The sequence below is a fragment of the Hyla sarda genome, chromosome 3 (assembly GCF_029499605.1).
Source record: "Hyla sarda isolate aHylSar1 chromosome 3, aHylSar1.hap1, whole genome shotgun sequence".
Classification (NCBI taxonomy): Eukaryota; Metazoa; Chordata; class Amphibia; order Anura; family Hylidae; genus Hyla; species Hyla sarda.
The window spans coordinates 324,195,035-324,216,813 of NC_079191.1; the positions used below are offsets into that span (position 1 = coordinate 324,195,035).

General features: G+C 44.1%; 1 protein-coding gene and 1 long non-coding RNA gene across 4 annotated transcripts in view; one reads left to right on the top strand and one right to left on the bottom strand.

The window, feature by feature from the left end:
* The window catches only part of ACOXL (acyl-CoA oxidase like), a 555,195-nt gene that overhangs the window by 523,188 nt on the left and 10,228 nt on the right, over window positions 1–21,779 (bottom strand). For all 3 annotated transcript variants that reach the window (XM_056567227.1, XM_056567224.1, XM_056567226.1), the window contains exon 2: window positions 1,228–1,311. The gene's annotated coding sequence lies outside the window, so the exon portion shown is untranslated. The remainder of the gene's footprint in view (window positions 1–1,227; window positions 1,312–21,779) is intronic.
* LOC130362553 (uncharacterized) lies at window positions 291–14,849 on the top strand. The gene is made up of 3 exons (XR_008891457.1): window positions 291–429; window positions 6,705–6,774; window positions 13,928–14,849. It is a non-coding gene; the product is annotated as an uncharacterized LOC130362553 (long non-coding RNA).

Genomic DNA, 21,779 nt, shown 5'->3' on the forward strand with positions numbered 1-21,779 from the left:
CCCCCCCCCCCCAAATAATGATCGGCCGCTGCGCTGTATCTATTCCTGTGCCCGGGCTGCAAATAGGGTATTACAAAACAAACTTAAACTTACCTTCGTCCTCCGTTCCACCGTTGCTAAGGCACCGGCCTCATGGTCCCTCCGCTGTTATTGCTGCTTCCTGGTGTTGGGACGTCACAGATCCTTCAGCCTATCACCGGCCGCAGCGATGTCCCGCCTCGGCCGATGATAGGCTGAGCCGACTGTCATGTAAGAAGCTGGCCGGCTTCTTACATCACAGTGGGCTCAGCCTATCATCAGCAGAGGCGGGACATCGCTGCGGCCGGTGATAGGCTGAAGGATCTGTGACGTCCCAACACCAGGAAGCAGCAATAACAGCGGAGGGACCATGAGGCCGGTGCCTTAGCAACGGGGGAACGGAGGACGAAGGTAAGTTTAAGTTTGTTTTTTAATATTTGCAGCATGGGCATTGTCTAGGTCAGTGGTCTTCAACCTGCGGACCTGCAGCTGTTGCAAAACTACAACTCCCAGCATGCCCGGACAGCCGTTGGCTGTCCGGGCATGCTGGGAGTTGTAGTTTTGCAACATCTGGAGGTCCGCAGGTTGAAGACCACTGGCCTAGGTCTTATTTTCGGGGTAGGGCTTATATTGCAGCCCACCCCGATTAATACAGCTAGGGCCTATTTTCGGGGTAGGGTGTATTTTCGGGGAAACATGGTACACACATACATTCACTCACAGATATATACACACACATACATAGATTCACTTGCTCATATATACATACACATACATACACACATACATAAATTACATACATAGATTCACTTGCTCATATATATACACATATACATAGATTCACTTGCTTACATATATATATATACACACACACACATACATACATAGATTCACTTGCTCATATATATATATATATATATATATATATATATATACCCACATACATACATACATACACACACATAGATTCACTTGCTGATATATATACACATATACATAGATTCACTTGCTCACATATATAGGCACATACATAGAGATAGACACACACACAAACACACATATATACACCTCACACTGACATAAAGTCACTCAATATATACACAGTCACTTACACTAAGGCCCCAGCCATCCCTCTCTGCACGCACACATATGTATACACACACACACACACTGACATACAATCACTTACATATATTTACAGTTACTTACAGTAAGGGCTGCATAGACTGAAGTTTGTGGCCGGACATGCTGTGGGCGAGGCGTCTCTCTGCTTCCTCTGCTCCTGTCTCCTCCCTGTGGAGAGAAGCAGATAAATGGCTGATAATGACAGGGTAAGTGGCGCCCCCTTGCTGCAGGGAGGGCACAGCACCCTCCATTAAACCACATACAAATCTCCCCAGTAATGGATCCTTTTTACTTCACCTGTCACCCTGAGTCTGCAGCTCCTTTTGTGAGGGCACTAGAGGGGCAGGTGAGGAAAAGGGCAGGGGCTCCAGCCCCCTTTCACTCCTATGTGTGCACGTCCCTGCTGGGCACCAGTGTACAAGAAAGATATAGTGGAGCTGGAGAGGGGTTGTACGCCCTGTTTCCTGGAGGGGTTAAACAATTAACTGGGTCTGTTGAGTACACCATAGTATACACAAGCAAACTTATTTTTTCTCCAGACAGGTTGCATGCGTTTACCACACATATAGTTTAATTTTTATCCATGTGCAGTATAAGTGTCAGAAAAAATTGCAATATTTTCAAAAAGCCCTCCCTCAGGCTTAACCCATTAAGGACCACAGGTTTTTCTCGAGTGCTTCATTGGGGGACACAGTACCATGGGTATATGCTGCTTGCAGCTAGGAGGTTGACACTATGCAAAAAAAAAAAAAAAAGTCTGCTTCTCCCGGCAGGATATACCTGGCTCTGAACAACTCTGTTTTAGCTTAGTGTCAGCAGGAGGCAGACAGAGGTCTGGAGTTCTCCAGCCCTGGTCTTATTTCTTTTTTCCCCTAGTTTCAGCATCTAGTTAGAATTTCTCTCCTTTGTTGTTTTTTCTAGCGTGGGGCTACAGGAGCGTGGTGCTGCCTGATCCCCCACCTGCGAGCTAGGGGCATGGTGCATTGCTGAATGGGCAGTTAACCCCTCCTCGCCACCAACCAGTGCCTGGTGGTGTACTCAGGGTCCCCCATTTGCCCCTGTTTGCCAGCTGGGTCTGGCTTAGGGCAGGTGGCCCTTAGCTGGTCGAAGTCTTCATGGGTAATTATGCTCTACGTGGGTGAATATGTTTCCTCTTCCTCTCTCCCTCTCTCTTTCCATTACCCCCTCTATTCTCCCCCCCCCCCCCCCTCCCGGGTCTCAGTTCTTCCCTGGATGGGGGTTCTTCCCGTGCTGCTGGGGATCATGGAGGGTCTTTTCCGGGCCATTAGGGGTTAACTCCACTGCCTGAGGATGCCGGTAGCAAACCCCCCCCCCCCCCCCCACCAGCTAGCCTCTGCCCCGTTTACTGCCATGCGACTCCCCTTTAATCTGTCGCATGACTCCGGTGTCCATGCACGGGGGGCGTGTCCCTTAGTTTTCCTGTTCTGCCGGCTGCCTTCGGTCTGGGCTGTGGGCAGAGAGCGCACTGTACTCCGCGGCTTGTGCCTGCCAGTGGCTCCGCCCCCCTGTGGCCTCCGTTGTTTTTCGGGGCACTCGGTACTAAGCGCACTGTGCCAACAAACCCGCTACTATGCGCGCCCCGTTTTTGTTTCGTCTGGGCCGCGGGTGGTGACACTAATTGAGCCTGCGGCTTGGTCCTAGTTATAGCAAGCCCTCTTTTGGGCAGAAAAAATTCCAAATTCCAAAATAACGTATTTTTGGTCACTTTATATCATGAAAAAATGAATAAAAAGCTATCAAAACGTCCGATCAATACAAAAATGGTACCACTAAAAACTTCAGATCACGGCGCAAAAAATTAGCTGTCATACCGCCCCATACGTGGTAAAATAAAAAAGTTATAGGGGTCAGAAGATGACAATTTTAATCGTATACATTTTTCTGCATGTAGTTATGATTTTTTACAGAAGTACGACAAAATCAAACCTATATATAAGTAGGATATCATTTTAACCGTATGGACCTACAGAATAAAGATAAGGTGTCATTTTTACCCAAAAATGTACTGCGTAGAAACGGAAGCCCCCAAAAGTTACAAAATGGCGTTTTTTCTTCAATTTCGTTGCACAATGATTTTTTTTTTGCTTCGCTGTAGATTTTTGGGTAAAATGACTGATGTCACTGCAAAGTAGAATTGGTGGCGCAAAAAATAAGCCATCATATGGATTTTTAGGTGCAAAATTGTAAGGGTTATGATTTTTAAAAGGTGAGGAGTAGAGATGAGCGAACTTACAGTAAATTTGATTCGTCACGGGGGTCTTGTCTCTTTGGCAAATGCCTAGATGAGATCATTTCTGAGGCTAACCGGGCCAAGAGTTCCCTCTTGCCCCAAAATCATCCACGCCACTCGGACTCGCGGCTGAAGACTTCTTTCTTTCACCCCTTTCCTTTCTCAGGCCGCCAGAACAAACCGGTGGCCTCACAGGATAGGAGGGCACAGTCTTTTAAGGCTCGCCCCTTCTGGAAATCTAGGTCCTATTCCAACTGCCCTTTTTCCAAATCTGGGACTCGCAAGCCTCCCACTGCCTGAGGGTGAGCCCCCATCCGAGTCTTCTCCTCAGGCGGGTAGCCGTCTATCCCTCTTTCGGGATGTTTGGCTAGCGCAAGTTCAGGATGCTTGCGTTGGAGAGGTCTTGTCCCAGGGCTATCTACTAGAATTCTCTTCTATTCCCCGGGATTGTTTTTTCCGGTCCCGCCCCCCTCGATCTCCCGCTTTTGCTGCAGCTTTTCAGGTTGCCCTTCGCCCCCTCCTGTCCCAGGGAGTGATCGTGCCGGCCCCTCCTTATGAATTTTTATGGGGTTCTACTCCAACCTCTTCGTAGTTCCAGAGAAGGGCAGCACTGTCTGACCCATTCTCGATTTTGAAGCTTCTAAATCATCATGTGCGGCTAAGGCATTTCCGGATGGAATCCCTGCGGTCAGTAGTCTCCTCCATGGATCCAGGGGAGTTCCTCACTTCCATGGACGTACGGGATGCCTACTTGCATATCCCTATCTTTCCGGCTCACCAGTGTTTTCTCAGGTTCGCTGTCCCTGGCGACCACACCCAGAGTCTTCACCAAGATGCTGGCGACAGTGGTGGCTCTCCTTCACTCTCGGGGTGTCTCGGTTCTCCCCTATCTGGACGACCTCCCTGGAACAGAATCTGGTCAGCCTCAACATCACTCTGCAGACCCTCTCCAGTTTCAGTTGGATCATCAACCGCGCAAAATCCAACCGGTCTCCGTCCCAATCTCTGACCTTTCTCGGGATCTGCTTCAACACGACGGCGGCCCGCCTTACTCTTCCGGAGGACAAGCTCCGGGAGTTGTTGTCAGGGATTCACTCTCTTCGGCAGCCGGATCTGGTTCCCATCTGTGCCTGCATGTCTGTCCTGGGCAAGATGGTGGCCTCCATGGTGGCCTCCTCTTCTGAGCATTGTAGTTCGACCACAGGGCACTTGACATCCACACATGGGGTATTTCCATGCTGAGAAGAAATGGGGTTACAAATTTTGGGGGGGTATTTTCTGCTATTAACCCTTGCAAAAATGTGAAATTTGGGCGGAAACACACATTTTAGTGGGAAAAAAAAATATTTTTTTACATATGCAAAAGTCGTGAAACCCCTGTGGGGTATTAAGGCTCACTTTATTCCTTGTTACGTTCCTCAAGGGGTCTAGTTTTCTAAAATGGTATGCCATGTGTTTTTTTTTTGCTGTTCTGGCACCATAGGTACGGTGTCCATTTTAGGACAGCATCAGCCGTCAGCCGCACCTCGCTCATCCTTCAGTCAAAACGGCATCCTGCCTCCTCCCCCAGACAAATCGCTGTCAGTTTTCAGCCGTACCTCCCTCATCCATCAGCCAAAATGGCGTCCCGCCTCCTCCCTCAGACAAATCGCTGTCAGTTTTAAGCCGTACCTCCCTCATCCTTCAGCGAAAACTGCGTCCCGCCTCCTCCCTCCTCCGAAACTGCGTCCCGCCTCCTCCCTCCTCCGTCAGGCAAAACCTTTGTCAACCTAAACTCTCTCATGCCTCAGACGAAAATGAAAGTGCTGAGTCATCACAGCTTCGACAGACATGCTAGCACAGACAGTGTGTGATTGGCTTGCAGCAAAGATACTGTGATTGGTTGATGGGAGCGCAAAGATACTGTGATTGGTTGATGGGAGCGTAGGTGTGTGCAGTCCCGCTCCACTGTTTAGACACATTTCTATACAAAGCCAAATCCTCTCATGTACCCAGCTTTCCCCTATTCCTGCAAAACAAACCTGCGCTCTCAGCTTTTCCCCTATTCCTGCAAAACCTACAGTTATGTAGTCAGCTGTAGGTTTATCAGGAATTGTTAAAAGCGGAGTACATAACTGTAGGTTTTGCAGGAATAGGGGAAAAGCAGAGAGCGCAGGTTTGTTTTGCAGGGATATGGGAAAGCTGGGTACATGAGAGGATTAGGCTTTGTAAAGAAATGTGTGTAAACATGGAGCGGGACTGCACACACCTACGCTCCCATCAACCAATCACAGTGAGCGCAGGTTTGTTTTGCAGGAATAGGGGAAAGCTCGGTACATGAGAGGATTAGGGTTTGTAAAGAAATGTGTGTAAACAGTGGAGTGGGACTGCACACACCTACGCTCCCATCAACCAATCACAGTATCTTTGCTGGCAGCAGCCAATCACACACTGTCTGTGCTAGCAGGTCTGCTGAAGCTCTGCTGACACAGCACTTTCATTTTCAAAGGGTTAAAACGCTGACTGAATGTCATTTTGAATACCTTGGGGGGTGCAGTTTTTATAATGGGGTCTTTTATGGGGTATTTCTAATAGGAAGACCCTTCAAATCCACTTCAAACCTGAACTGGTACCTGAAAAAGAGTGAGTTTGAAAATTTTGTGAAAAATTGGAAAATTGCTGCTGAGCTTTGAAGCCCTCTGGTGTCTTCCAAAAGTACAAACTTGTCAATTTTATGATGCAAACATAAAGTAGACATATTGGAAATGTGAATTAAAAAACAATTTATTTGGAGTATCCATTTTCCTTACAAGCAGAGAGCTTCAAAGTTAGAAAAATGCTAAATTTTAAATTTTTTTCATCAAATTTTGGGATTTTTCACCAAGAAAGGATGCAAGTTACCACAAAAATTTACCACCATGTTAAAGTAGAATATGTCACGAAAAAGCATTCTCGGAATCAGAATAAGTAAAAGCATTCCAGAGTTATTAATGTTTAAAATGACAGTGGTCAGATGTTCAAAAAACGCTCTGGTCCTAAGGTGTAAAATGGCCTGGTCCTTAAGGGGTTAAACATAAACCCCGCCCCTGGCAAATGGGGGTGAGTAAGGGTTAAATCACCTATCCTGTTTGTTGTTGACATATAAGTAACATGTGTGCCAAGTTTCATGTTAATATCTTTAGCGGTTTGGACATAATGCTGGAACATACACACACACACACACATACATACACACACACATTGAGTTTTATATATATATATATATATATATATATATATATATATATATACCTCCCCGCACAACCTGCACTTTCCTCTCCCCACCTTCCAGCCCCGATGTCTTCAGATTGCCTGTACCGATCATGATGTACAAGCGGCATAAAAGACGAAGCAAAGTGGTGGTGAGTCGCAGCGTGTTTCTTTACTTGTATGCACATTATATATATATATATATATATATATATATATATATATATATATATATTAGCTGAGTACCCGGCGTTGCCCGGTTTTTCCTTCCTAATCCTTGTATCTTGACTTCCTATTTCGACCTCCTATCCCGTCCCCATATCCAGTCCATCTATCCCGACCTCCTATCCCGTCCCCATATCCAGTCCATCTATTCCGACCTCCTATTCCGTCCTCCTATCTCAACCTCCTATACCATCCCCCTATCCAGTCCATCTATCCTGACCTCCTATCCCGACCTCCTATCCCATCCTCCTATTTCGACCTCTGATCCCATCATCCTATCTTGACCTCCTATCCCGACCTCATATCCCGACCTGTAATATGTGTACCAGGTATTGAAATATCTCCAGCTGTACGGAAGTTATGTGGGAACATACATTTCCCATTGATTTGCATAGGACTTTAAACAAAAACCCTGACCCTCACAAATGGGGGTAGTTAAGGGTTAAATTAACTATCCTATATTTTAAGTGGACATATAAGTAACATGTGACCAAGTGTTATCGAAATATCTCCAGCCATTTGGAAGTTATGAAGTTATTTAGGAAGTTCTACATATATTTCCCATAGACTTGTATGGGACTTTAAACATAAACCCCGCCCCTGACAAATGGGGGTGAGTAAGGGTTAAATCACCTATCCTATGTTTGTTGTTGACATATAAGTAACATGTGTGCCAAGTTTCATGTTAATATCTTTAGCCGTTTGAAAGCTTTTGTGGAACATACATACACATACATACATACACACACACACACGTTGAGTTTTATATATATATAGATATATTGGATCAGAGAATGTTATTGAAAAATTAAAAGGTATCATTATTATAGTAGGCATTTATGGCTATTATAGGGCGAGGAGCGTAAAATCGAAAATTGGCCCGGACAAGTGGATCGTCATGAGGGACAAGTAGATTTTGCTCCATTTTAGTCCTGTAGACAAGTAGTTTTTTATAAAATTTCCACACCCCTGCTGCCTGATGAGGGGCGATACAGGGACCGGAGTATCGTGATGTTACAGCCCCCTCAATACAAGTCTAAGGGAGGGTGAGTGGTGACTATTGTTACAATACTCCGGCCCCTGTCATCAGGCACAAAGCAAAGTTCACTCCGTACAGCAGGTGACAGGGAGAGCCCATACTCCAGCCATGCCCCCTAACCACACCCTCAGACACATCGCTAAGAGAATGCATGAAGCATTATCAGGGACATTACTCCTCCATTCTGATGATCGGTGGGTGTCCCAGCAGGCAGACCCCACCGATCACCTAGCTATCATGTGGATAGGGGATAATTTAAAATTTTGGGAATACCTCTAAGAGTTTACTGACAGACAGACAACCACCATCATTGCCACCACAGACCATATACTGTACCATATACAGTGTGTGTGTGTGTGTGTATATATATATATATATATATATATATATATATTTATATTCCTGGAACTATTACCCACCACCAACATTGGCAACAGCTGGAACCCCCCATTGCCGGGTCCACTGTTCAGGACGTGCGCACGCTGCTGAGCATACAAGCATCACCTGCATCCACTCACTAACCTGCCTGTTTGCCGTGATTTCATCCGTAAGACCGAGCAATCATCTGTGCCCCACCGGAGGAGATTCGGGACACACCGCGCAGACACATCTATTGTGCCAGCGCCCAGCCGAGCCAGCCTGCGATGAGGAGCCCAGCACACCAGGGGCTACCATCCCGACCCAAATGGAGCGGTGAGTGGTTCAGTAGCACCAACAATCATTACCTGCTACAGTATCTCTGCCTGGATCCATACTTGTTACAGTATTTCCTGGATTACAACACCAATTGCAACTGGTTTTCTAATTGCTACTGTTATCCTAAGACTGCCGATAACTGCTACTGTTATTCTAAGATTGACGATAATACAAATCAGATAACAGAAACAGCTGAATATAATCCAAGTTATACAGAGGTGGCTGCTAAAAACTTATTTTATTATACATCATTGTTTTAATACTAACTTTTTATTACTGGTCTCTAGCAAGGGCCCTGCTGAGACCATTTATCTAACTAATCAATAAACATTTTTTGGTTATCTATATAACTAGTTTGCACATTTTATTCCATTACACATTTTAACCACTTTATACATTTATTATAAACCCAGTGATCCATTCCACATTCAGCAAGTATATACCTCGAGGTCTGCAACCCTTTTTCTTTTATCATATCAAGAAAACATTGTCTATGTAGCGCCACCACCTCAGCATATGGCTGAAGTGGTGGCATACATAGACAATGCTTTCCTCAATGTGCGCCATGTAGATGTTTGCATATGTTGGCGCCACATTGGTTCCCATGGCCGTACCCATGCATTGTATGTAATGTGAGTCATTAAACATGAAATGATTTTTGGTTAGCACTATATAGAGAAGTTCTGTTTTGTGAATTTTGGGTAATACATACAACATTGTTGTAACTTGGTGTAAAATAATTAGATAGTTGTATAAAGATTCATCGATAAGTCCTCGTCCCTTAGCCTCAAGCAGTACTTTTTTTTATATGTGTTTGTATTTCCCACTTGTGATCGTATGATAATTCACAATATGTCTCTGTGTCTTTAACCTCTTCAGGACATAGGGCGTATGGATACGCCCTGCATCCCGAGTCCTTAAGGACCGAGGGCGTATCCATACGCCCGTGGGAATTCCGGCCCCCACCGCTAGCCGGAGGGGAGCCGGGGCCGGATGCCTGCTGAAATCTTTCAGCAGGCATCCCGGCATATCGCCCAGGGGGGTCATTATGCCCCCCCATGTCGGCGATCACCGCAGATCGCTGGACAATTCAGTCCAGCGATCTGCGGCGATTCCGGGTCAATCGGGTCTCCAGTGTCCCGATGACCCGGAATTACTGGCTGTTCGGGGCCGTCTCTGACGGCCCCGAACAGCCAGAGCCTGCAGGGGTGAGGTGGCACTGGTGCCACCTCACGATCGCCCTGATTCGTCGGCCGGATTACCGGCCGACCAATCAGGGCGCCTGCTGCGGGTGTCACTCCCGCACCCGCTCCGCCCCTCTTCTGGAGGATGTGAGCGGGTGCGGGACGTGCACCCCGGGTGCTGGGGACCCCGATCCCCGGCGCCCCTGTTGGGATCGGGGCCCCAGGAGCAGCTGCGGCGGCGGGACTGACCTGCAGCGTCTGGATCGTTGGAGGTGAGTGACAGCCTCCTGCTGTTGCTGAGCAACAGCTCCCAGCATGCAAAAAGGGCATGCTGGGAGCTGTAGTTATGCAACAGCAGGAGGCAGACCACCACAACTCCCAGCATTCCCTTATGGGCATGCTGGGACTTATGGTTTTGCAACAGCTGGAGGCACATTCTTTCTATGGAAAAGTGTACCTTCAGCTGTTGTATAACTACAACTCCCAGCTTGCACAAACAGCTAAAGTGCATGCTGGGAGTTGTAGTGGTGCATCTGCTGGTTGCATAACTTCAACTCCCAGCATGCCTGTTGGCTGTCGGTGACTGCTGAGAGTTGTAGGTTTGCAACAGCTGAAGGCACACTGGTTGTGAAACTCAGTTTTTTTTTACCTAACTCAGTGTTTCACGACCGGTGTGCCTCCAGCTGTTGCAAACTACAACTCTCAGCAGTCACCGTACACCATGCACCGTACATGCTGGGAGTTGTAGTTTTGCAACCCTTTTTCTTTTATCATATCAAGAAAACATTGTCTATGTAGCGCCACCACCTCAGCATATGGCTGAAGTGGTGGCATACATAGACAATGCTTTCCTCAATGTGCGCCATGTAGATGTTTGCGTATGTTGGCGCCACATTGGTTCCCATGGCCGTACCCATGCGTTGTATGTAATGTGAGTCATTAAACATGAAATGATTTTTGGTTAGCACTATATAGAGAAGTTCTGTTTTGTGAATTTTGGGTAATACATACAACATTGTTGTAACTTGGTGTAAAATAATTAGATAGTTGTATAAAGATTCATCGATAAGTCCTCGTCCCTTAGCCTCAAGCAGTACTTTTTTTTATATGTGTTTGTATTTCCCACTTTCTGCTGCAGCTCAAATTGCCAGCGAGAAACTACTGTGAACCCCCGCCCGTGCGACTGTACCCTAAAAACACTACACTACACTAACACAAAAAATAAAAAGTAAAAAACACTACATATACACATACCCCTACACAGCCCCCCTCCCCTCCCCAATAAAAATGAAAAACGTCTGGTACGCCACTGTTTCCAGAACGGAGCCTTCAGCTGTTGCAAAACAACTCCCAGTATTGTCGGACAGCCGTTGACTGTCCAGGCATGCTGGGAGTTTTGCAACAGCAGGAGGCACCCTGTTTGGGAATCACTGGCGTAGAATACCCCTATGTCCACCCCTATGCAATCCCTAATTTAGGCCTCAAATGCGCATGGCGCTCTCACTTTGGAGCCCTGTCGTATTTCAAGGCAACAGTTTAGGGTCACATATGGGGTATCGCCGTACTCGGGAGAAATTGTGTTACAAATTTTGGGGGGTATTTTCTGCTTTTACCTTTTTTAAAAATGTAAAATTTTTGGGAAAACAAGCATTTTAGGTAAAAAAAAATTTTTTTTTTTTACATATGCAAAAGTCGTGAAACGCCTGTGGGGTATAAAGGTTCACTTAACCCCTTGTTACGTTCCCCGAGGGGTCTAGTTTCCAAAATGGTGTGCCATGTGTTTTTTTTTTTTGCTGTCCTGGCACCATAGGGGCTTCCTAAATGCGGCATGCCCCCAGAGAAAAATTTGCGTTCAAAAAGCCAAAATGTGACTCCTTCTCTTCCGAGACCTGTAGTGCGCCAGCAGAGCACTTCTCACCCCCATATGGGGTGTTTTCTGAATCGGGAGAAATTGGGCTTCAAATTTTTAGGGGTATTTTCTGCTATTACCCTTTTTAAAAATAAAATTTTTTGGGGAAAACAAGCATTTTAGGTAAAAAAAATAATTTTATTTTACATTTGCAAAAGTCGTGAAACACCTGTGGGGTATTAAGGTTCACTTTATCCCTTGTTACATTCCCCGAGGGGTCTAGTTTCCAAAATGGTATGCCATGTGGTTTTTTTTTGCTGTTCTGGCACCATAAGGGCTTCCTAAAGGTACCATGCCCCCCAAAAACCATTTCAGAAAAACGTACTCTCCAAAATCCCCTTGTCGCTCCTTCCCTTCTGAGCCCTCTACTGCGCCCGCCGAACTTTTTACATAGACATATTAGGTATGTCCTTACTCGAGAGAAATTGGGCTACAAAAACAAGTAAAAATTTTGTCCTTTTACCCCTTGCAAAAATTCAAAAATTGGGTCTACAAGAACATGTGAGTGTAAAAAATGAAGATTGTGAATTTTCTCCTTCACTTTGCTGCTATTCGTGTGAAACACCTAAAGGGTTAAAACGCTGACTGAATGTCATTTTGAATACTTTGGGGGGTGTAGTTTTTATAATGGGGTCATTTATGGGGTATTTCTAATATGAAGACCCTTCAAATCCACTTCAAACCTGAACTGGTCCCTGAAAAATACTGAGTTTGAAAATTTTGTGAAAAATCGGAAAATTGCTGCTGACCGTTGAAGCCCTCTGGGGTCTTCCAAAAGTAAAAACACGTCAATTTTATGATGCAAACATAAAGTAGACATATTGTATATGTGAACCAAAAAAAATGTATTCGTAATATCCATTTTCCTTACAAGCAGAGAGCTTCAAAGTTAGAAAAATGCAAAATTTTCTAATTTTTCATCAAATTTATGGATTTTTCACCAAGAAAGGATGCAAGTATCGACAAAAATTTACCACTATGTTAAAGTAGAATATGTCACGAAAAAACAATCTCGGAATCAGAATGATAACTAAAAGCATTCCAGAGTTATTAATGTTTAAAGTGACAGTGGTCAGATGTGCAAAAAACGCTCCGGTCCTTAAGGCCAAAATGGGCTCCGTCCTGAAGGGGTTAAGCTGTAGCATGACCTCCTTAATATATTTGGATCGATCCATGACCACAACCGCCCCACCTTTATCGGCAGGTTTCACCACCAGGTTGTGGTCATGGATCAATCCGTTTAGAGCCTCCATTCCTTGATGTGTCATATTAGGGTGTGATAAGGAGGTCATGGCGGTCTTAACCTTCTCAATGTCTTTTTTAACCAGAGTGGCAAATGTATCAATGATGGGGGTAACTATATTCGGTTGAAAGTCCCTAGTAGTTTTAATGCCACTGTTCACAAATGTAAAACAGTCTTCTTCACCAGACTCTCTAGAATCAACAGCAATATAATTCTCATCTCCAGTTCTATTAGAAAACCAAACTTTCAGTTTTAGCTTCCTATTGAATTGGAGCAAAACCATTTCTAACTGAAACCAGTTCGTAGCCATGTTTGGACAAAAAATCAGTCCCTTACTGTACAGAGGATAATGGAAACGAAGAGAAGACATTGGCATATCCTCAGAGAGGGACATGACTGCATTGCAGAATTTGACAGTCCCCCCCCCCCCCTGATGTCATATAGAAGGGGTTATAATTTTAGGGATAAACTTGTAAAAAGCGATATAGCTCTGGTTAAGTTTCAACAAACTTACTTTTCTGTGCCGCTCTTGCGTTAACTGCTTATAAATGCAAAAGGGTAATGAGTTCATACACCCAGTGACAAAAAAGAAGTGCACAATTAAGTTACATGACATGCACTTTGGACCACGCAATATACGTTCTGTGGTGTCCCTGCCGGTTATTATAGGTAGGCGAAACCACTCTGGACGCTAAAGCAAGGATTAACCAACACAAGTACACTATACGTAAAGGACGTACCGATTTACCAGTACCGAAACATTTTATAGAAGCAAAACACACCGAGAAGGAGTTAAAGTTCATGTTATTAGATCATATCACTAGACCCGAAAGGGGAGGTAACCGGACAGCTATACTTAAAAAAAAGAGAACCACATGGGCTGACTTTAAAATCCCCCATGATATATGTAACACATAAATCCTGCTATACCGATTCTGTGTTGAGATGATTTTTTCTGTGTAATCATGATTTTAACATTTATATTCTCTCTTTTTTATTATTGTTATAGGACAGAAGACACTGGCAACACCGATTATTGAAAAATGTGACAGCTGTGCAACTTTTTATTTCTGGAACCAGGAGTGATGGCGGCAGTTTGAGGCTGGCTTTTGCCATTTGCATCCATATATCTCTAAGGACTAGGTTCACTTCCCCAGAAACCTGTTCTGTGCACCCTGTTGACAAGGGTAACAGGCAGAGGCAGACAGGGAAGGGTTAACAGGGCGGTCAGCTGTATCCGTGGCAACCCTGTTCAACTTACGTGCTAGAGGAACAAGTGGGGATTGCTGTGATCTCCTTTGCCCTATATGAAGATGGCCGCGGTGAAAAGGGAGCTTCAGAGCGCAGACGCTTACGCACATCTTAGCAACAACTAGCCGATACTTAGCAGTGACGCCACTTCCGCCTCCAGACTGAGCGCTGACAGGATTGGCGTTCTGGACGCCATAGCACATGGCTTTGTTTACATGCTGTCTCCCGTGTCAACCCGGTGAGTGCCGTGTCCCCGCCCAGACAATTAAGATTATGCACCTGCACATGGACATTGTTATATTTTTTTTATCTGTATATGCTATAGATAGCATTTAACTGTACGGCACTTTTGCGTCCCGATATGGGAAGCATGACTTATGTTTACACTTTGCACCGATCACTTTATATTATTTGTAGATTAATTGTTTACTTTATTGATGTAATATGACGTTACTAATTGAAAGGTCCTGCGTGGCCATATATACTCGCATGTTTGCACATTGTATTGCTTGATAATGGCTGGGTGAGCCAGCCGAAACGTCACCACTTTTCACGTTTGTGTGAATAAAGACCTAACATTTTGCCCCTTATGGGTGTGCAGTTGCCTTTCGTTTTCTATTTGGAGGGATTCGTGACTGGGACCTGAAGCAATTGAACGCACCCTAACGCCTCAGGAGTGCTGCTCTCTTGGACATATATATATATGAAAAGAGGATAAGTAGTCTCCTTAGGAAGCCCCACTGCTGGTGTATGGAGATTCAAAAAAAAAAAAAGGCCAAGCACTCCATGGACTTCCTGGGAAAATGAATATGCAAAGCAGCTCATCACACCACCCTCACAGGTAGCATTCCCTAAAATTAGCTCCAATTACAGAGTCTCAGAAACTGAGTGGGATTTTATGCCAAGCCTGAATTCTACCCAGAAGGGAAGAGGACCCATCTGCATAGTGTCTCTCTCTTTCTTTTTCTCTTTCTCTATCTCTCGCTTTCTCTTTCTCTCTCTCTCTCTCTTTCTTTCTCTCTCTTTCATATATATATATATATATATATATATATATATATATATATATATATAGTGACATTCCATCACGGGGATTAGCTCTGGGATCATCCTGGTTACTTGCCACGGGACACGTTTCCTCGCAATAACTCGCCAGACAACCGTTATGTATACAAGTCTGGCACCTCGCCAGCTTTATTTACACAAGTTCAGGTAAAACAAAACATAACTCAGGAACAAACCAAAGTCCTAGACTGTCTGGTCACTGACTACACATGTAAGCATGCCCTGACTACTAACTGGTGAGCTACCCTCAGCCAGCATAACACATGTGCCCCTGCAACCTGTTTTACTCACAGTTCACACTGTCACTTGGGGCCACTCACAGATTCCAGCTGTGTGCTTCCTCAACAGGGCCCGAGTGTCTCCCCCTACAGCGACATGCTGTTTCCCAGGGAGAGCCCCAGCTACCGTATTTTTGACCCTATAGGACACCGGCATATAAGACACACGCAATTTTAAAGGTGCAAAATCTAGAAAAAAAATATTCTGCACCCAACAGTGATCTTCAACCTGCGGACCTCGAGATGTTGCAAAACTACAACTCCCAGCATGCCCAGACAGCGGCGGGACTCCCGCGATCAGGCATCTTATCCCCAATACTTTGGATAGGGGATAAGATGTCTAAGCACTGGAGTACCCCTTTAACCCCTTAAGGACTCAGCCCATTTTGGCCTTAACCCCTTAACGACGCAGGACGTATATTTACGTCCTGCGCCGGCTCCCGCGATATGAAGCGGGATCGCGCCGCGATCCCGCATCATATCGCGTCGGTCCCGGCGCTAATCAACGGCCGGGACCCGCGGCTAATACCACACATCGCCGATCGCGGCGATGTGCGGTATTAACCCTTTAGAAGCGGCGGTCAAAGCTGACCGCCGCTTCTAAAGTGAAAGTGAAAGTGACCCGGCTGCTCAGTCGGGCTGTTCGGGACCGCCGTGGTGAAATCGCGGCGTCCCGAACAGCTGATCGGACACCGGGAGGGCCCTTACCTGCCTCCCCGGTGTCCGATCGACGAATGACTGCTCCGTGCCTGAGATCCAGGCAGGAGCAGTCAAGCGCCGATAATGCTGATCACAGGCGTGTTAATGCACGCCAGTGATCAGCATTAGAGATCAGTGTGTGCAGTGTTATAGGTCCCTATGGGACCTATAACACTGCAAAAAAAATGTAAAAAAAAAGTGTTAATAAAGGTCATTTAACCCCTTCCCTAATAAAAGTTTGAATCACCCCCCTTTTCCCATAAAAAAAATAAAACAGTGTAAAAAAAATAAAAATAAACATATGTGGTATCGCCGCGTGCGTAAATGTCCGAACTATAAAAATATATCATTAATTAAGCCGTACGGTCAATGGCGTACGCGCAAAAAAATTCCAAAGTCCAAAAAAGCGTATTTTGGTCACTTTTTATATCATTAAAAAATGAATAAAAAGTGATCAAAAAGTCCGATCAAAACAAAAATCATACCGATAAAAACTTCAGATCACGGCGCAAAAAATGAGTCCTCATACCGCCCTGTACGTGGAAAAATAAAAAAGTTATAGGGGTCAGAAGATGACATTTTTAAACGTATAAATTTTCCTGCATGTAGTTATGATTTTTTCCAGAAGTGCGACAAAATCAAACCTATATAAGTAGGGTATCATTTTAACCGTATGGACCTACAGAATAATGATAAGGTGTAATTTTTACCGAAATATGCACTGCGTAGAAACGAAAGCCCCCAAAAGTTACAAAATGGCGGTTTTTTTTCGATTTTGTCGCACAATGATTTTTTTTTCCGTTTCGCTGTGCATTTTTGGGTAAAATGACTAATGTCACTGCAAAGTAGAATTGGTGACGCAAAAAATAAGCCATAATATGGATTTTTAGGTGGAAAATTGAAAGGGTTATGATTTTTAAAAGGTAAGGAGGAAAAAACGAAAGTGCAAAAACGGAAAAACCCTGAGTCCTTAAGGGGTTAAGGACTCAGACAATTTAATTTTTACGTTTTCATTTTTTCCTCCTCGCCTTCTAAAAATCATAACTCTTTTATATTTTCATCCACAGACTAGTATCAGGGCTTGTTTTTTGCGCGACCAGTTGTCCTTTGTAATGACATAACTCATTATATCATAAAATGTATGGCGCAACCAAAAAACACTATTTTTGTGGGGAAATTAAAACGAAAAATGCAATTTTGCTAATTTTGGAAGGTTTCGTTTTCATGCCGTACAATTTATGGTAAAAATGACGTGTTCTTTATTCTGAGGGTCAATACGATTAAAATGATACCCATTATTACATACTTTTCTATTATTGTTGTGCTTAAAAAAAATCACAAACTTTTTAACCAAATTAGTACGTTTATAATCCCTTTATTTTGATGACCTCTAACTTTTTTATTTTTCCGTATAAGCGGCGGTATGGGGGCTCATTTTTTGCGCCATGATCTGTACTTTTTTTTGATACCACATTTGCATATAAAAAACTTTTAATACATTTTTTATAATTTTTTTTTTAATAAAATGTATTAAAAAAGTAGGAATTTTTGACTTTTTTTTTTTTTCGTTCACGCCGTTCACCGTACGGGATCATGAACATTTTATTTTAATAGTTCGGACATTTATGCACGCGTCGATACCAAATATGTCTATAAAAAAAAAATTACGCTTTTTGGGGGTAAAATAGGAAAAAACGGACGTTTTACTTTTTTTTATTGGGGGAGGGTTTTTTTCACTTTTTTTTTTACTTTTAAATTTTTTTACATTTTTTTTTACACTTGAATAGTCCCCATAGGGGACTATTCATAGCAATACCATGATTGCTAATACTGATCTGTTCTATGTATAGGACATAGAACAGATCAGTGTTATCGGTCATCTTCTGCTCTGGTCTGCTCGATCACAGACCAGAGCAGGAGACGCCGGGAGCCGGACGGAGGAAGGAGAGGGAACCTCCGTGCGGCGTTCTGAATGATCTGATCCCCGCAGCAGCGCTGTATCTGTATTGATCCCGGCACCTGAGGGGTTAATGGCGGACGCCCGCGGTTATGCACAGGACGTAAATGTACGTCCTGGTGCGTTAAGTACCACCGCACCAGGACGTACATTTACGTCCTGCATCCTTAAGGGGTTAATGTCTTACCAAGATAATGTATAGAAAGTAGTCCAGAATGGGGGGGGGGGGGGGGGGGAGAAAGTATATCATAGTTCTTCCATGTATATATTCTTAGATGCATATCCCCATTATTGGAATCATGTGATTTGTAGTGGTTAGAAGGGGGCGGGTAGTGAAGTTAGCATTCCATATTGATGTCTAATGATTAGATATTGCCCATCTTAATATCATGAGGTTCCTCTCAATAGTGATATGTAACCTTTTATTATGATATTCTAACCTAGTGGCTTTTGTTTATTGTAACAAGTTACTAACTACTCACATGTATTGTTCTACTAAATGTAGTAAATTAACAATCTTGTACTGTTTACTAATATCTAATTGATATTCATTTGCATACATCATTGTGTTTATTACTCATTTATGTTTATAATCTTATAACCAATAAATCTGCATACTTTATAATACATGTGTATTATTGTATATTGCAAAACTACATCCTTAAGAGTTAATGTCATCCCATCAAAAAAAGAACTTGTTGATATCTGAGGAAATAGTCGGACTCAGGTGTGAATTGTATTGATTAGCTCTGTCTACAATTCACCAGGTCATAATTTTGATATTTTATAATTTTCATAATTAATAATTTTTATGACCATAATACATAATTGATTTATTACCGCACAACAGAGCAGTTAACCCCTTAATGACGCAGGACGTAAATGTACGTCCTGGTGCATCGGAGCGATGCTTGGGCCATGCGCGGCAAGTCCCAGCTGCTGATAGCCGTGATCAATACAGATCACGGAATCTGCAGCGCCACAGTCACTAAAATGGATGATCCGATCGCCCCCAGCGCTGCTGCGGAGATCCGATTATCCAGTACGGCCTCCCAAAGGTCTTCTGCTCTGGTCTGAGATCGAGCAGACCAGAGAAGATGACTGATAACACTGATCAGTGCTATGCCCTATGCATAGCACTGAACAGTATTAGCAATTGAATGATTGCTATAAATAGTCCCCTATGGGGACTATTAAAGTGTAAAAATAAAAGTAAAAAAATTGTGAAAAATCCCCTACCCCCCAATAAAAATGTAAATTGTCCATCTTTCCCCATTTTACCCCCAAAAAAGTGTAAAAAACTATTTTTAATAAACATTTTTGGTATCGCCGCATCCAAAATATCCAAACTATTAAAATATGTTAATTATCCCGTACGGTGAATGGCGTGAACGTAAAAAAAAAGTAAAAAATTGCTGCTTTTTTTTTTTTTATAACATTTTATTCCAAATAAAATTGATAAAAAATGTATTAAAAGTTTTATATATGCAAATGTGGTATAAAAAAATTACAGATCACGGTGCAAAAAATGAGCCCTCATTCCGCCGCTTATACAGAAAAATGAAAAAAATTTAGGTCAGCAAAATAGAGGGATTTTAAACGTACTAATTTGGTTAATATCAGAAAAGTATGTAATCATGGGTACCATTTTAATCGTATTGACCCACAGAATAAAGAAAACAGGTCTATTTTACCGTGAAAGTGTACCGAATAAAAACGAAACCTTCTAAAATTTGCTAAATTGTGGTTTTCTTATCAATTTCCCCACACAAATAGTATTTTTTTGGTTGCGCCATACATTTTATGGTAAAATGAGTGATGTCATTACAAAGGACAACTTGTCGTGCAAAAAACAAGCCCTCATACTAGTCTGTAGATGAAAATATAAGAGTTATGGGGGAGATTTATCAAAACCTGTTCAGAGGAAGTGTTGTCCAGTTGCCCATAGCAACAAATCATATCACTTTCATTTTTAACAAGGCCTCTGCAAAATGAAAAAAGCGATCTGATTGGTTGCTATAGGCAACTTTTCCTCTGGACAGGTTTTGATAAATCTCCCCCTATGATTTTTAGAATGCAAGGAGGAAAAAACATCAAAGTAAAATTGTCCTCAACACCTTAAGGACCATGGACGTGTATAAACGTCCAGGCTGAATGCACGTTCAGCCATTAGGACGTGTATACTCGTCCATGGCTCTCGTGGGTGCACACAGCCGGGACCCTGCCGCAATGTTGGGACTGAAGTAAACTTCAGTCCCGGCATTTTAACCCTTACAGCCGCGGTCAGAAGTGACCACTGGCTATAAGTGTTATGACAGAGGGAGGGAGCTCCCTCTGTCACCCTTGCAGCACCCCGCAGCGCGATCGCGGGGTGCTGTGTGTAATCCCTGGCGGGCGGGGACCTGCGTTACTGCCGGGACAGAAGAAAACTTCGGTCCCGGCAGTTTAACCCTTACAGCCGCGGTCGGAAGCGACCGCGAGTTGTAAGGAGTTTTGACAGAGGGAGGGGGCTCCCTCTGTCTCTCTCCTGAAGCACCCTGCAACTATCGCGGGGTGCTGCTGCTTACCTGGGCAGCCGGGGGTCTTTACTAGGACCCCCAGGTCTGCCCCGGTTATTGCCTGACAGGACGTGCCTGAGGCACGTCCTGATATGATGCCTGCTAGTGTAAAACTAGCAGGCAGCATATATCTGCAATGCTTTGGAATACTAAGTAGGATCACACGGCGCACATCCACAGCATCCGGCAAACATCCGCAGCATATTACATGCTGCGGATGCCCGCCAGCAGTCGCGATAATGAGCTCCCTGCTGCGTCTAGGTAGCTTTGTGCGTCCACTCATAGCGGCGGATTTCCCACTGGCAGTCATGACAGGATACACTGAGCTTCCCAGCCACAGCAGTGATCTCGCCCCTTGTGACTGATGGGGGGCATCCGTGGTGTGAAATAAGCCGCGGATGTGCTCTGTGCCCCTACACTGAGTTATGCTGATGTATACTGTTGCAGCTCCATTTATTTCTGAATGAGACTGCTACAGTATACATTGGTATCCCTTTTTTGACATGACAACGGATACCTATACTGCAGAAATGCAGTACGAATGGGGACTATTCATATAATGATGCCCTGAAAGCCAAAGGGGGCTCCTCTCCTTCTTGGTCCTACCAGGCGATCAGGCAACCAGATATAGCCTAAGTAGGGGTACTGCCCAGCCCGGGACGAACAGGGTGATGAAATATGGGGCGTATTTCCTCCATTTCAAAGCGACTTACCAAATAAAGAATGTGGGGAAAAAAGCTAATTTCTATTTTTTCCACTGACTTTGAAATAATTCTAGCCACACAATACGGGCTCAACGTACTCACTTTTGCCCTAGGTGAATACTTTAGGGGCGTAGTTTCAAAAATGGGGTCACTTCTGGGGGTGCAGTATTGTTCTGACAGCTAGAATGCTTTGCAAGTTGAAGTGCGGCCCATAATTTGTATAATGATATCCTGAAAGCCAAATGGGGCTCCTCTCCTTTTGGGTCCCACCGTGTGGCCATGCAACCAAATATGGTCTAAGCAAGGGTATTACCAAACACGGAACGAACAGTCTAATAAAATATGGGGC